At 49.0% G+C, this 15,196-nt stretch overlaps 1 protein-coding gene across 13 annotated transcripts in view; it reads right to left on the bottom strand.

Moving 5' to 3' along the window:
• SMUG1 (single-strand-selective monofunctional uracil-DNA glycosylase 1) overlaps nt 1-15,196 on the bottom strand; it is a 147,950-nt gene that overhangs the window by 37,969 nt on the left and 94,785 nt on the right. For 2 of the 13 annotated variants that reach the window (XM_053296971.1, XM_053296978.1), the window contains exon 1: nt 14,685-14,734. The exons of 9 other annotated variants lie outside the window; for them this stretch is intronic. The gene's annotated coding sequence lies outside the window, so the exon portion shown is untranslated. Of the gene's footprint in view, nt 1-14,684; nt 14,758-15,196 lie in introns of those variants that run through there. 2 more of the 13 variants (XM_053296976.1, XM_053296975.1) reach the window with 2 other exon arrangements.

Genomic DNA, 15,196 nt, shown 5'->3' with positions numbered 1-15,196 from the left:
GGCAGATTAAACTCCAGCCCCTACGTGCATCTCAGCATCCTGGGCACCAAGCTTGTAGGAAGCTGTCCTGGAGTCACGTGCTAGAGAGGAGGCAATTACCTGATGGAGCTGTCATGCCGACCCACTCTGCTAATCCCATTAAGGCTTTACCCTGGGGGGGGATGATGGCCAAGTAATTTGGGATGATGCAGTGTTAACAATGCCACTAGCAGGAGAAGCAAGGCTGGGAACTGATCATTTGTTTGGCCACTATTTAGTGCTATACAAGCCAATAATAACAACCCACTGCTAGGGCTAAGGACAACTCACTATATGATCTTGGGGCTCCACATGGATCCTGGGAGAAAAGCTGGTCTTGTGGCAGTGAGCATGAATTTCCCCCTTCGCTAATCAGGGTCACCCTGGTTTGCATTTGGATGGGTGACTATATGTGAGCACTCTCTGCTATAAGATATTCCCTTGGGACAGAAGTAGGCAAACTGGGCCTGCCAGCTGATGCTGAACTACAACTCCCATCATCCCTAGCCACAATAAATGGTGGCTAGGGGTGATGGGAGATGTAGTTTATTAATAGCTGAAGGATGAAGTTTGCCAGCCCCTGCCTTAAGGGATGGAACCATAGCTCAGTGGTAGAGCATCTAGGTCCCAGGTTCACTCCCTGGCATCTCGGGGGGGGGGGATGGGAGAGACTCCGGCCCGAAACCCTGGAAAGCAGCTGCCAGTCAGTATACACAGTAACTGAGCTAATTGAATCAATGGTTTGACTTGGTATAAGGTAGCTTCCTATGTTGCGATGTGAAACCCTCTGCCCTTTCCCCCCATATTCCTCCAAACCCATTAATTCCCACACTGGGCACCAGGGTTGCCAGGTGCGGGGTGGGCGGGCAGGGACGTACACGCCGGGCCCTCTCCTGTCCCTTTAAGAGAGGCTTGGTCTGCAGAAATCCCTGGGTGAAGCGTCTCATTGCATGGAGCAAAGCAACCTAAGATCACCTGCTATGTGCTACAGATCAAACTGCTGTTAAAAGGACAGGTACAAGAGCCAGTTTGAGCTCCTGAGCCAAGCCTAACCCTCAGCTTTGCAGACCTTCCCATGGAAGTTCTGGTGCAATTGGTGTATCACCATGGGGTCTCCCACCTGCCCCAGGTCCTGCTTTTCCCTTTGCTCCGATTGGGCTGAAAAATAAATTATCAAAGGGCTGTCTTGCATATATGATGCCTTCCATCCCTGTCCTCTTCAACTGGGGTGTTTTCCACACAGGGCTTTTAGCTTGCATCTCCTCCAGAATGGAGGATGTCTGTTCATGTATCCGTCAGATTTATCCCAAAGTCGCTGCAAGCTATCAGGGAGCACTCCAGACACGATTTGGGTTTTTATTGTGTGTTAAGAGTGTAAAGTTGTGCTGTCGAGTCGGTGTCAACTCCTGGCAACCACAGAGCCCTGTGGTTGTCTTTGGTAGAATACAGGAGGGGTTTATCATTGCCATCTCCCACACATTGTGAGATGCTGCCTTTCAGCATCTTCCTATATCGCTGCTGCCTGATATAGGTGTTTCCCATAGTCTGGGGAACATACCAGCAGGGATTCGAACCAGCAACCTCTTCCTCCCTAGGCAAGTTACTACCCCACTGTGCCATTAGAGTGTAGCCCGATTTATATCTGGGGCAAAAAAAAATCTACTTTTTGCATTGAGTTTTTTGGGCAACTTTGAACTCACAATAAAGCTTTGCAGTGAACGGACGGTAAAGCTTGCTGTCTGAAAAACGCCCTGATTGCACTGAATCAAGGAGCTCTACTTGCTGCCTAGAAGTGATTGCTGCCCCAAAGCCTCAATCTGCAACTGCTTCTGTGTTTAGTGTGGAAAGAGAATAAAGGAGACAGAACTGCCACAGCACAGAAGTCTTCACAACTCAGTGCAGATTCTCTCATTCGAAATAGAGGGTCTCAGTGGTAGACCATCTGCTCTGCATGCAGAAGGTCCCAGGTACAATCCCTGGCACTTCCAGGTAGGGCTGGAAAAGAGTAAGATCCTTGCCTGAAATCCTCAAGAGCTGCTACCAGTCAGTGTAGATAATATTGACCTTGGTGGACCAATGGTCTTACTCAGGACAAGGCAGCTTCCTAAGAAACAGAGCAGGGTTTCTTAACCTTGGGCCCCCAGATGTTGTTGGACTACAACTGCCATCATCCCCAGACATGGCCTTTGGGGCTGAGGATGATGGCAGTTATAGTCCAACAACATCTGGGGGCCCAAGGTTAAGGGAAGCCCCCTGACGCCAGGAGGCTTGTTGTAGCCCACCAGTCGGGAAGCTACTGCGCAGCACAGAGCCGCGGCGACACACAATCAGAAAAATGGGGTTAGCAGAGCATGCGCTCCGCTAACTCGTTGGGAGGGGGGGCATTTAAGCAGGCCTGCCACCAGGAGCCGTGTGGCTCCCATTGCAGCACACGACCTCCCTTAGCCCGGTCTCGGCTAGTCGTGAGAATAGCCTCAGTGTCGTCAAATAATTATGAATCAGTAAGTCCCTGTCCGAAATCTCACCTCAACCACGAACTCCCTGAGTAGCCTTAGAGAAGCCACTCCCTTGCAGCCTGGCTCCCAGCTCCACCCTCCATTCTGCAACATGCCCCCATTCTACAATATGACTCACAAGATACTGCGTGAAAAGCCCTTTGAACACTTGATAACGCTGCATGGTTATGACCATTGTATATCCCTGTTTGTTGTATGCCCACTTAATGTGGGTGGGCCTGGATGTGCTGATTCAGCTAATTAGTTTCCTGCAGCAGCTGTGCTGCCTATCAGTTACATTTCTATCCCAACCATTCTCCCAAAATTCCAAGGTGGTGTACAAGGTATTCTCCCTTCCTCCCATTTTAGTGTCTTACAATAACCCTGTGAGGAAGGTTAGGCTGAGAGATAATGATTGGCTCATGCATCAGCCAGGGTGTTCCATGGGAGAGTATGGATTTGAACTGAGCCTTCTCACTGAGTCCCGCACTGCGCCCTGCCAGCTCTCAAAAATTACATTAGGAGACTGGGAGCATAGTATTGCATTCTGCACTGATGAACATTGTGCAAAAAGCCCATGCAACTTGTTACCTCTTTTGAGGGGAACTGCTTCCTGACAGAGCCAAACTGACAGCCCATGCAGACAGCATGATATTATGTTTCCCTTATACCACAGATATGTTCTTAAACAACCCAGATGCATCTGCAGCTTTTAAAAGGCTAGGTGTGATGCCTGAGCTCACGTGCAATTCTATTTGTGTGTGAATTGGTTCGCGACAAATCGAGGGCAATTCACAGATCCGACCGTGAACTGAATCACCCTTTAAATGAAGGGGCTGATTCAAGGTCGAATCGAATCAGCTCCAATTCATTGTGAATCGATTCCCATCACAGGTACCATTTTGTCTCCGTGTTTTTCAGTTGCTGATTGGTTTTCTGACACCGGCTTCCAACTGGCTTGAGATCTCCTTGCTTCTTAATTGGCTTGTTGTCATTCAAATCAAGTATTGGCATGAGCAGATGTGCCCCCATTGGCTGGGAGGAGGGAGCAGGGAAGGGGGAAGCCAAAGGAGGGTTTTTCAAAATGTATTTAAGGGGCTGCTTGGAGGCAGAGAGAGCCATTGTTTCTTGTGCCTCAGGAGAGAATCATCAGAGAGAGAACGCAGCAGCACAGACAGCAGAGCAGGAGTGAAGCCACCATTGAGCAAACGGGTTCAAAGAACTCGGACCGCCACAAATCAGGGGCCGCACCTGGCACTCCAGCCATGCCTCCTGCATCTGACATCAGATGCAGGGGGTGTGGCTTCACTTACAAATGGGGCCATGTTCCCCGTTGGAGAGCAAATACCAGCCAGCACTATTCACAGTGTGGCCGGGAGCTGCTCTCCCTGCCTTTAAAGGCAGGAAGAATGTTCCTGGCCACGCTATGAATGCAGCACCGGCTGGTGGAGGAGCAACTTTGCTCGCAAATGGAGCCACACGCCCCATTTGGGAGCAAATACCAGCCAGTGCCACGTTCACAGCATGGTAATCCTTTAAAGACAGGGAGAGCAGCTCCCGGCCCCGCAGCAAATGCGGCACTGGCCGGTATTTTATTGATTGATTTATTTTGTTAGATTTATATACTGCCTTTCATTAAAAACAATCTCAAGGCGGTTTACAAAAGTTAAAACACAGAATCCCTGCTAACTGGGCAAAGAGGCACCTTTTACCGTGGTGATTCTCTTTATTTAGCAGGGGGAGAGTAACTGGCCCTATCCACCCCCAGCACAGTACTTCCAGTGACTGTTGCTGGTGTGTGTCTTGTGTTTCTTTTTAGAATGTGAGCCCTTTGGAGACAGGGAGCCATTTTATTTGTTTGTTACCTCTCTTTGTAAACCGCCCTGAGCCATTTTTGGAAGGGCGGTATAGAAATTGAATTATTAATAACAACAATAATAATAATAATAGCCCCTGGTGGCGCAGTGGTAAAACTGCCACCCTGTAACCAGAAGGTTACAAGTTCGATCCTGACCAGGGGCTCAAGGTTGACTCAGCCTTCCATCCTTCCGAGGTCGGTAAAATGAGTACCCAGAATGTTGGGGGCAATATACTAAATCATTGTAAACTGCTTAGAGAGCTCCGGCTATAAAGCGGTATATAAATGTAAGTGCTATTGCTGATGATGATGATAATAATAATAATAATAATAATAATAATAATAATGAATTAAAAGTATTTAGCTAAAAATATTTTTAAAATCTGATATTAAAATATATAATATACAAATACAAAAAACTATACATGGATAAAAACACACAGAAGCAGAAATAAAACAATCATGTAAAGGCCTAGATAAAAAGCCAAGATTTAACCAGCTTTCTAAAAACTGTGACAGAGTCTGAAGAGTGAATGGCCACTGGAAGAGCATTCCAGAGCCTGGGGGCAGCAACAAAGAAGGCCTTGTCCCAAGTGTATGACAACCGAGGCTCTCATCAAGTGGGCAGAAACCCTTGGGAGCAGGCGGTCCCTCAGGTATCCCAGGCCCAAACCGTTAAGGGCTTTAAAGGTCAAAAACAGCACCTTGAATTGGACCCAGAAACAAACTGGTAACCAGTGCAGCTCTTTCAAAATAGGTGTGATGTGATCACACTGGGCAGCTCCAGATAGAACCCTAGCTGCCGCATTTTGTACAAGCTGCAGTTTCCAGATATTCTTCAAGGGCAGCCCCATGTAGAGCGCATTGCAGTAATCCAGCCATGACGTGACTAAGGCATGGGTAACTGTGGCCAGATCTGCCTTCTCGAGAAAGGGACGCCACTGGCGCACTAGCCAAAGCCGTGCAAAGGCACCCCGGCCACTGCCTCCACCTGAGCTTCCAAAAGCAGAGCCGGGCCCAGTAGTACCCCCAAGCTGCGTACTTGCTCCTTCAAGGGGAGTGCAACCCCATCCAGAACCGGTAAAATCTCCTCATCCCAATTAGCTCTCCTACTGACCAACAGTACCTCCATCTTGTCTGGATTCAGTCTCAGTTTATTAGCCCACATCCAGCCCATCACGGCCTCCAATCCCCGATTCAGGACATCCACTGCCTCCCTAGGATCAGGTGACAAGGAGAGATAGAGCTGAGTGTCATCTGCATATTGCTGACAACTCAGTCCAAGTCTCCGGATGGCCTCTCCCAGCGGCTTCATGTAGACGTTAAGCAGCATGGGGAACAAAATTGAACCCTGCGGGACCCCACAGGGCAATGGCCATGGGGCCGAGCAGTAGTCCCCCAGCACCATCTTCTGGACCCTCCCCCTAAGAAAGGATTGGAGCCACTCCAACACAGTACCTCCAGGTCCCATACTCAAGAGGCGGTCCAGAAGGATACCATGGTCGACGGTATCGAATGCTCTCCAACAGGGAATGAGGCCCTGTATGTAAGTGATGCCACGCCCCCTGCATCTGACATCAGATGAAGGGGCATGGTGGGGGGAGCCACCATGGTGGGAGGAACACGGGCTGCCAGCAGGCTTCTTCTGCGACTGCAGCAGCGTGGTGGTGGTGGCGATCTGGGCCTGCCTGCCCGTCCCCCCACCCCGTGACCTGACTCTCTCTTATTTCCCCAATCCTTTTAATTTTCAGTGCTGCCAGCAACAGCTTTTATTTTCTTATATTAAAACAAAAACAAAAAACCAGCAGCCCCAGTGGCTTGAACTGGGTGCTGGTTGGAATTTATTTCCTTAGTGTGGTTTCTTTTTTTCCTCATTACTTGTAGCCAGCCCTCTTTAATAACTGGGGCGCTGTGATTACCACCAACACCACCCCATTTTATTTAATTGTACCAGCAGCCCCCAGGCTTTAACTGGGTGCTGCTTGGAATTGTATTCCTTGTTTATTTGTTTTTTTCCTGCATAGCTTGTAGCGGGCTCCCAGTGGCTTTAATAACTGGGGTGCTGTGCTTATTTTTTTATTATCATTTTGCAGCTCTGCTGCCACCTTTGCTGCTGCTGTCTTTGTGTCTGGTGGGTTAATTTTAGGTCTTTATAGGCTGTTGTGTGGTGCCCAGACTGCCAGGCTCCCTCTGTTTACCTTTTTTCAGGGGTTTTTTGTTGTTGTTGTTTTGAATGGTGGGGAGGGTGCCTGTCTGGGGCCCACCTGCCCTGCCCCCGTCTGTTGAGTCCCAGTGTCTGCTTGGACCAAGAATGCCTCTGAGAGAAACGTCTGGCAGACTCCGGCCAAAGATGCCGCTGAAAGCCCCCAGCCAGAGATGCCGGAAGGAGAGAGAGACCGCCTTGGTCAGGTGCAGGTCTTTAAATATGGCCTAGTTTGGGGAAGGGGAGGGATGAGGTGGCAGGACTGTAGGACAGGAGGGGTGGCTTAGAGAAAGGCCATAGTAATCCCTTGCTGTTCTTTGCCTTCCCCTCCCTTTGACTTGCCCCATTTTTGCCCAGTCCCCTCCAAAAGCAGCCCCCCCATAAAGCCTGCTTCTTTATTAGGAGGGATTTAATTTTTCTAGCTTCCGTGTGTGCACCACAATGCTATACATAGTGCTGTGTATGACACACACAGCATAAATAAACCATCCTTGGGCCCATACTCCCTTAAAGGCTCTGCTTCTCCCCCCCCCCCCACACACACACACATCAGAGTTAGGGCTTAATTTAAAAAAACAAAAACAAGATGTCTGGGAGGGTGCAAAGCAGAGCCAGAAGCAGAGTGTCAGGCAGCGGGAGGGCTGATGCTGGTCGTGGAGGGCGACAAGAGGGGTCTACTCCCCAAGTTTTCCCCATCGCTGATGTGGTTGTGCGCAGATTCTCCTATCCAGAGGAGCCTTGCCCCACTGGACAGCCACCTATGGCAGATGAGGTGGAAGTAGTGGGGAAGTCCTCACCAGTCAGGGAAGAAGCTCTTCTTCCTGTGGCAGTAAAGAAGGAGGAGTCATCAGCTGCTAGCCCAGCCAGATCGTGCTCTTCATCCTTCTTCCCCAATCCATGTTGGCAATGCAACACAAACAGACCCATCTGAAACTGAGAAGGAGCAGGCGAAAGTCATTCCAGTTGTTCCTGGACCTTTTCAGCTCTGGACGGAGGACAGTGGTGGCACTGGCCCCCAGAACGAACCAGCAGCCCCAGGACCACCACCACCACAATGGCCCTGGACCAAGAGCAACATGGTGTGGGACAACATTGCATTCTGAATTGGTGACCCACACCATGCCATCTGCATCCACTGCAGGACACAGATCAGCAAGGGCAAGGACCCTAAGCATCTTGGGATGGCTGCGATGCTGCAGCACCTCTGATGGCATCACCTGGGGGGTCCCTGCCCCTGCTGGCAGCAATAGGCCCAGCATGTCTCTGGGTAGCAACAGAGAACCTGCTCCTGCTCCCAAGCAGGGGAAGTTGCCTGCGCGGTGGGTGCAGTTGGTGGGCAAGCGGTCTGGTCACCAAGAGCCTAATCTCCAACCCAAGCACTTGGGGAGATGATAGCTTTCAACAACCAGCCATTCCAGATGGTGGAGAACGCTGGCTTCTGCCGGCTGCTCCATCGGCTTGCCCCCAACTACCAAATCCCCTCACGCACCATCTTCATCAGGCGGGTGCCGTCCTCCCTGTACCAGAAGTGCAGGGAGGCCATGTTGGGGCTGCCGAGCACAGCAGCGCCTGACACCATGGCCCAACACCAACCTGATGCCATGGTGTGTTATCCAGACATAGGCAGGAAGGTATGTATGAAGAAAGAAGACGTCTTCTCATGGAGAGAGATGAGCTCCAGGTCTGACCTTGAGAGTAACTTGTGCTTCACTCACTGCTCTGGCCTGCTCTGCAATCTGCATTGAAGGTGCACTCACCCAGTCAAATGTGGCTGAAGACGTTGCTCTAGTCTAGTCTAACTTATGGCTATGCTTGCTGGCTGCTAAGGATGCTGCAATACTGTGGCAGCTGTTGCAAGTAGGATGGTAAATTGTGTGTGAGAGCAACTTGTGCCAATGACGCTACAGCAGCACAAGCACTGTGGCCAGTGGTGCACCTAGGTAATTTTGGCACCCAGACTGCTCCCATCATGAGCCCCCACCCCACTGTGAGCCCCCCAAAAAACCTACTTTGGGGGGCCTCCTGCCACCACCCTGCGCCTGTCCCACCGTGCCAAACCTCCAATTCCCCCCCCCCCAATAATTTCAGCCACCATGTGCGCAGTCGAGGTGACTGGGGTAAGCTGAGCAGGGCCACCCTACCCCTGCGGCCGACAGAGCAACCGCTGGGCCTGGCTGGCCGGCCCAACAGCTCTTGAGAACTGCGAGGTGCTCCAGCGCACCTACAGAGTTGAAATAGATCATCGCAAGCCCAGGCACCTTGCAGTTCTCAAGAGCCACTGGGCTGGATGGACAGGCCCAGCAGTTGCTTTGTCCACTGCCGCGATCAGGGGGAAGGCCTGCTTGGCTCACACCCCAGCCGCCACCCGTCAGCCGCATTGTTCTGTGTTGGGAGGGACTGTGTGTGCTTCTGTTCTGCAGTGTTGCTTTGCAAGTCAGAGTTGCAAAGTGTGTGTACTCTGCTTGTCTCATCCATATGGAACAATGGGGAACGCAAATCACCCCATTGTTCCCCATGGATAGGTCCTGGGGATGCCAAGTGGGTTGCGTGGTACAGAGTGATGAGTGCGACATATTACCCAACCCACAAAAGGAATGGGCAAGAAGAGGGTGATTTTTAATTACTATTTTTTAACCTAAACCCCATAGAATCCCATGGGGGTTGGGGGGGGAGCTTTTTAAAAATTAAAAATTGTCCGCTTCATTCATTCATTTATTTATTTAGCACTTGCCTGTTCTTTTGTGAGTTGGGTGACAATTACCACCCATCATGCCCTACCACCCAACCCACTTTGGTGTCCAACCCACCTTGGTGTCCCTAAGGAAATAATGGAGTGATTTGAGTTCCCCATTGTTCCCTATGGGCGAATCACACATTTTTCTGAATTTCCCATTTGATTCATCGATTTTATGCAAAAAATGAATCATGCACACCTCTACTCACAATGTTCTCATCCACAAAATGATTCGGGCACACCTCTATGCACAATGTCTTCATCCACCTCTACTGTTAAAGTATCCGGAGAAAAGATAATTCTTTTCCACCTGGCCACATGTACTATGTGAATATTTCGGTGAAGGGCAGAGTTGCAATTCTTATGCTGTGCAATTTCCTCTTGGCACTGCAGCCAAGTAATGCATACTAATGCTTGCTTCCAGACTCCTGCTGCCTTGGTTAGCATGCGTATACACACATGTGCGTACGTACGCGCACACACACACCCCATAGAAATCACAGAGCATGCATAGACAAAGACTGGTCTGCACTCTGGTTCCTAAAATGATACCATCAAATGTTTTTATGACTGACAGAATGTCTATATGTGGTTCCCTGAATGCTTGGTTGGGCCTCGGGGTGGGCAGATATGGTTGTCTAGGTACTACGAGTATAAAGTGCATGAGACTCAGAGGAGATACTCAAGACTGCAATGCAAACTAAGCACCCAGCAGGATGCTTTAACTCCCCTTTTGGATTCTCAATCACTGTAAAGGTGGCAAAAGAGGCATAATTTTCTCCTCTTGCAATGCATGTTTATAAGCAGGATTTTAGTTCATTTTAAACTCAAGATAATAGTTTATTTCAGAGTCGAAGGTGGTGTGAAAGAAGCATTTTTGCCCATTATGTGTATCACATATCCCACTGTCATTTCTGATCAACAGGCTTGGCAGGCATTTGTAGTGCATCAAAACTTGCAAAGCCTGTTTGACAAGAGGTGACACTGGAACAAAATTAATGAGCATGTACGTTACAGGTAACAACACTGCTGTCGTACGACCTTCAGCTTTCTTAAAAACTACTGCTGCCAATGGTGAATAAAAACCAGTGTTAAAAAATTACTCTGGATGAATTAATTTAGAATTTTTAAAGAAATGATTCTATGTATTCCAGCATAAGAGTGCTGGAAGAAGTCTAGAAGGAAATGTACACTGCAGGTAATGATGTTTCATTCTGGTGCAGTTTTGATTTGCATTGTTTACAGAACATCTGCCTCTGACCATCTGTTTTTACCATGATTCTAGACCAAATCACAGTTTTCTCTCTCCATGATGTCCATGCACTTCAGGGTTATATATATATATATACTAGGGCTTCCTCTGAGGAAGAAGGAAGAGCTTTGCTTGCCTGCCAGCCATCTTGCTAGTCCTCCACCGCTCCCTCTATCTACACACACACACTTCAATCCCTTGGCAGAAATGTATCATCATGCATACTCACTCCAGCAAAAAAATGCAATTATGACAAGTTCATGCTGCAAATGGGTGAAACTGCAAAGAACAAAACAGCAACCAGGCCAAGTCAAGATATTTTGGTGGTGCATGAGGTGGAGAGTCCAAATGCCTTCTCTTCTCCCCTCCCAAAACTGGAGTTATTCCCACACTCTGCTAGCCTTAATTATACCCCAAATCTGCCACTTGAGAGCTAAAACAAAACATAAATGAAACCCAAACCATTTCATTGAGGATTTAAAATTGCTTTCCTATCAAAGAATATCCCTTTCTCTCTAGGTTGCCACTCAAGGGGAAAAAAGCCTAAAATTCCACCAGTAATGTGTGTAAGGATGAAGCCAGAAAGCCATTAACTTAAGAAAATCCCACTGAGCATGTGCGAACCAGTGTGCTCCTTCTCCCTCCTTTTTCTAGACATAAAGGACCATATATTTAAGATTACATTTATATCTGAACTTGGGGCAGGGGGCGGGGTATGCATGCACACGTGTTTGTGTCGGCATGCCCTGTCTAATGACACATGGATGTTAAACAATAAGCATGTTTGGGAAGAGTATTTTGAGCAAGTGCGCATGTATGTCTTTAAGGCTGCAATCTTATGCATGTTTACTTTAGAAATAACCCCCACTGAGCCCAGTGGGACTTACTTCTGGGTAGACATACTAGCTCTATTACTAAAAATGCATGTTTGTGTTTGTCTAAGAAACTAGCCCCCTGTCTATGCAAATGTTTGTAATGGAGCCTGAATGCTTTTTTTAAAAAAATATGAAAAGCTGCTTTAGACAAGGGAGAGACTGTTAAAGATGAAGAAGTTAAAGTTAAGTGAGAACTGTTCAGTACAGGAAGGTACACTTTGTATCCATCCCCACCCACTTTCCTTTTAAAAATCAGCATCAGGGCTCCTGTGCATATAAGATGTAGCTAGCCCCACACTTGCCCTCGAGTGTGCTTCTCTTCTAGGACAAGTGGCCTTGCACTGCACTGTGCACAATAATGAACCAAAATAAAATCTCATTTTGAATTGTCATTTTCTGCTTTTCATTGAAAACTGTCCTGTTCATCTTGTGAGTCCCTTTCAAAAAACATATTCTAAACAAGCAGTTGCGGTAAGAGCTAATCGTTCTATTTTCCTTTCCCTATAATCTTAACTGATAATTACCAATTTCCACTTTAAACATTTAAGCATCCACCATCTTGAATTGGAGTGGATGACATCATCACAAACTATGCCATTGAGGTGTCCCTATGTATCCCTAAAACTATTAAATTTGACCCACTTGCACTTCAAATGCTCACACATCTGCAGTCTTGAGCTGGGGTGGATATCATCACAGACTATGCCATCCAGGGGTCCCTATTTATCACTCGCTACAATTGTGCCAAACTTGGTTCAAATCAGTTAGGTGGTTCACAAGTTAACCCACTTATGCCTCAAATGTTTACACGTCCACCATCTTGGATTGGGGTGGATAACATCATCACAAACTACGCTGTTAAGGTGTCCCTATAACTGTACCCAATTTGGTTCATATTGGTCCAAACTATGGGAAAACACCGATATCAGGCAGCAGCAAAATAGGAAGATGCTGGAAGGCATCATCTCATACTGCACAGGAGAGTCGACACCGACTTGACAGCACGACTTTACCTTTACCTTACTTTCCTCAGAGATCAGGGATGGGCATGTACACAGCCACTGTAATTTTCTTCCAATAAGCTAGCTTTTTAATGGATTACCATGTATGCATGGACATGATTTTACCAGAACATGCAATCCATGCAATTTGTGAAAAACAACCCCACGGCTGAAAGTGGATTTTAAAAGAAGGAAGTTCATAGGTATGTCTTTCAGATATCACAGTTTAACAAAGTGCTTCCACATTCTGCGTGCAGTAACTGAAATAATTCCAAAATCTGTCCTGCTGTGGGGGCTTCTAGATGCATCTGAAATTTTGCATTACACATCAATTCCTGTTAAAGAGACAGTTCAAATTATTCTATATAACATGGGGTGAGGGTGAGGCATATACTATGTTCCATCAGAAACCCTATTAATTCTCATCTGTTCTTAAATCTGCCATTAAAGAAGCCCGTTCCCCTAGATCAGCCCAACATTCCACAATTCTATGTCTGAACAGGCTGCATTTTCATTGCAGGTACATATGATGGGAAACCAAAATTGGCTGTAGCTCCTGTGGAAGGATAACATGTACCTTCTTACAATCCATGTGCAACTGCACTGCATTCCTTTCATTTATGTAAGTATATTCCTTAACACATAAAGAGGTGTTGCAGGGAGCATATTCTCTCACACACAGTATCACCTTACAAAAGGAGATACTCAAGGCCAGGCCCGAGTCCTAGCAGCTAATTTCAATGATTGAACTCAGAAACAAATGAGGAAGAGAAATACTCTGGAGTAGGTGCTAAGTGCATTTACAGTACAGAGTGCTCCACTGAGTGGGGAGCCTTGGGTCCAAATCTCCCCTCAGCCATGAGGCTCACTGGTCTCTTTCTCTCTCTCAGCTGAGGCCTACCTCACAAGGATGTTGTGAGGATACAATACGGTAAGGTCTGCCCAACAACCTGGAGGAAAGGTGGGCTATAAATATGAGAAACAAATGTTGCACTACTGGAGAAGTTCTCCCACACATCAAGGGTTTCTAGATCAAAGCATGGCATTTCTTTCCAGACACACTTTGAGTCTCCTGCGTCTCTTATTTCTAGAAACGAAGCCCTGAAGACGCTTTGCTTGCAAACTGGCCGGGTAGCGGCTTTCGGGAACGCAAGTTCCCACATTTGCAGGCACTCGTCTCTTGCTTAAACTAGCACTGCCACGACTATTTATATGCCACCTTCCAGCAAAAGTGCTCAAAACTATTTGCATATTTTATAAATAACAGATAAATAAGATGGTTCCCTTCCCTGGCCCAAAAGGGCTCAGGATGACCTGAAAGGAAATACAAGGCACTGCAAGTGACCCCACAGCCACTGGAGGGGTGCTGTGCTGGGGCTGAAGAGGGCAGTTTCTCTCCTCGTGCTCAGTAGAAGAGAATCACCACCACCTTGAACTGTGCCTCTTTGCTCGGTTAGCAAGGCAAACCGTTCATACATTCCTTAGCCGGGTTGCGCGCTGCTTTGCCGGCGTTCGCAGCCTCTCCCCTCTGTATTGTTGGAGGCTGCGGCGCACGTGCTTCGGGGCCCTCTTTGTGCGCGTCTGGGAATTTGCGCGGCACGCCCTCCGGTCTCTGCTCCCTTCTGCACGCAGCAGCAGCAGCGACAAGCCCGCTCGCTGGCCGACGTCTTTCCTCCCACCTTGCCTCTCTCCCATGCTACCCGCGCCCCCCGCCCGCCTCCCTTCTCGCGTCATCATCTCCCCCACGGCTGCAGCGATAGATATTAACCGCGCCGGCAGAGCAGACAGCCAGCGCAGCGCCTGGTGCTCTCAGCAAATCAAAGGCCCATTCAGCGGCGTGATGGATGGGCCTGCCCTCGCGGTGAACCCGCACTTTAATACAGAGGAAGTTATGAAAGCGCCATCCATCAGCGGCGGGCGCTTGCTTACTCGCTCGCCCCTCTTCGCTTGCTCGCCTCGGTCGCTGGCGGCCCGGGGCTGCTGCGGCTGCTGCTTCTCTCCCCCCCACCCCCCCTTGCAAAAACCTCATTTTGGTTTGCACTAGCCTGCTTGATTACTCGGCTCTCCACGCCCACACACCCCTCCCTCCACTGTGGCCCAATCCCCCTGCCTTCGGGGGAGGGGGCTCCTAGCCGCCGCTGCCATGCAGACATTGGACCCCCCCGCCGCCCCCTAAGAAGAGCTGGGGGAGACACTACAGAGACGACTCGTTAGGAGCAAACGGGCGGCTGGACCCCACCCTCCCTACCGCGCAGCCGCTCGTGTCCAATTTAGAATCTTCCCTGACATTTTCCTCCGCAGCTCGTACATCAGAAGTGGGGAGAGGGAAGGGGAAGGGCGGGGGGGAGGCGGGTTTTCTCAGACAGCACGGTGTCTGTCCTGGAGAGACAAAAGGAGACAGGGAGAGCGGGACAGGCAGACAGGCGGTGAAGGGTGGGTGGAGGGGAACGGGGCGTTTGTGGAAGAAAGGCAGGGCAAGGTTAGAAAGGGAGCGAAGAAGGCAGAGAGATCTCCATGATGGGAAGAAGGGTGCTTGTCGTGTGGCCGGGGGGGGGGGGGCATCATGCTCCGCGGGATGGGGTGGAGGGGCAATAACCAACTTGGCACGGATGAAGGGTGGCGGCGGGTGCGGGGTTAAGTGGATGGACGGAGGGGTGGCTATGATGGTTTTCGTACGTAGACATTTCCTTCAGCCAAAGGGAAGGGGTGCCCAGATTCTCTGGGAGACGGCATCCATCTCCAGATGACTCCTGAAAGCAA

This window comes from Hemicordylus capensis, chromosome 2 (assembly GCF_027244095.1).
Source record: "Hemicordylus capensis ecotype Gifberg chromosome 2, rHemCap1.1.pri, whole genome shotgun sequence".
Taxonomy (NCBI): domain Eukaryota; kingdom Metazoa; phylum Chordata; class Lepidosauria; order Squamata; family Cordylidae; genus Hemicordylus; species Hemicordylus capensis.
This window is presented reverse-complemented; position numbering and strand designations above follow the sequence as displayed.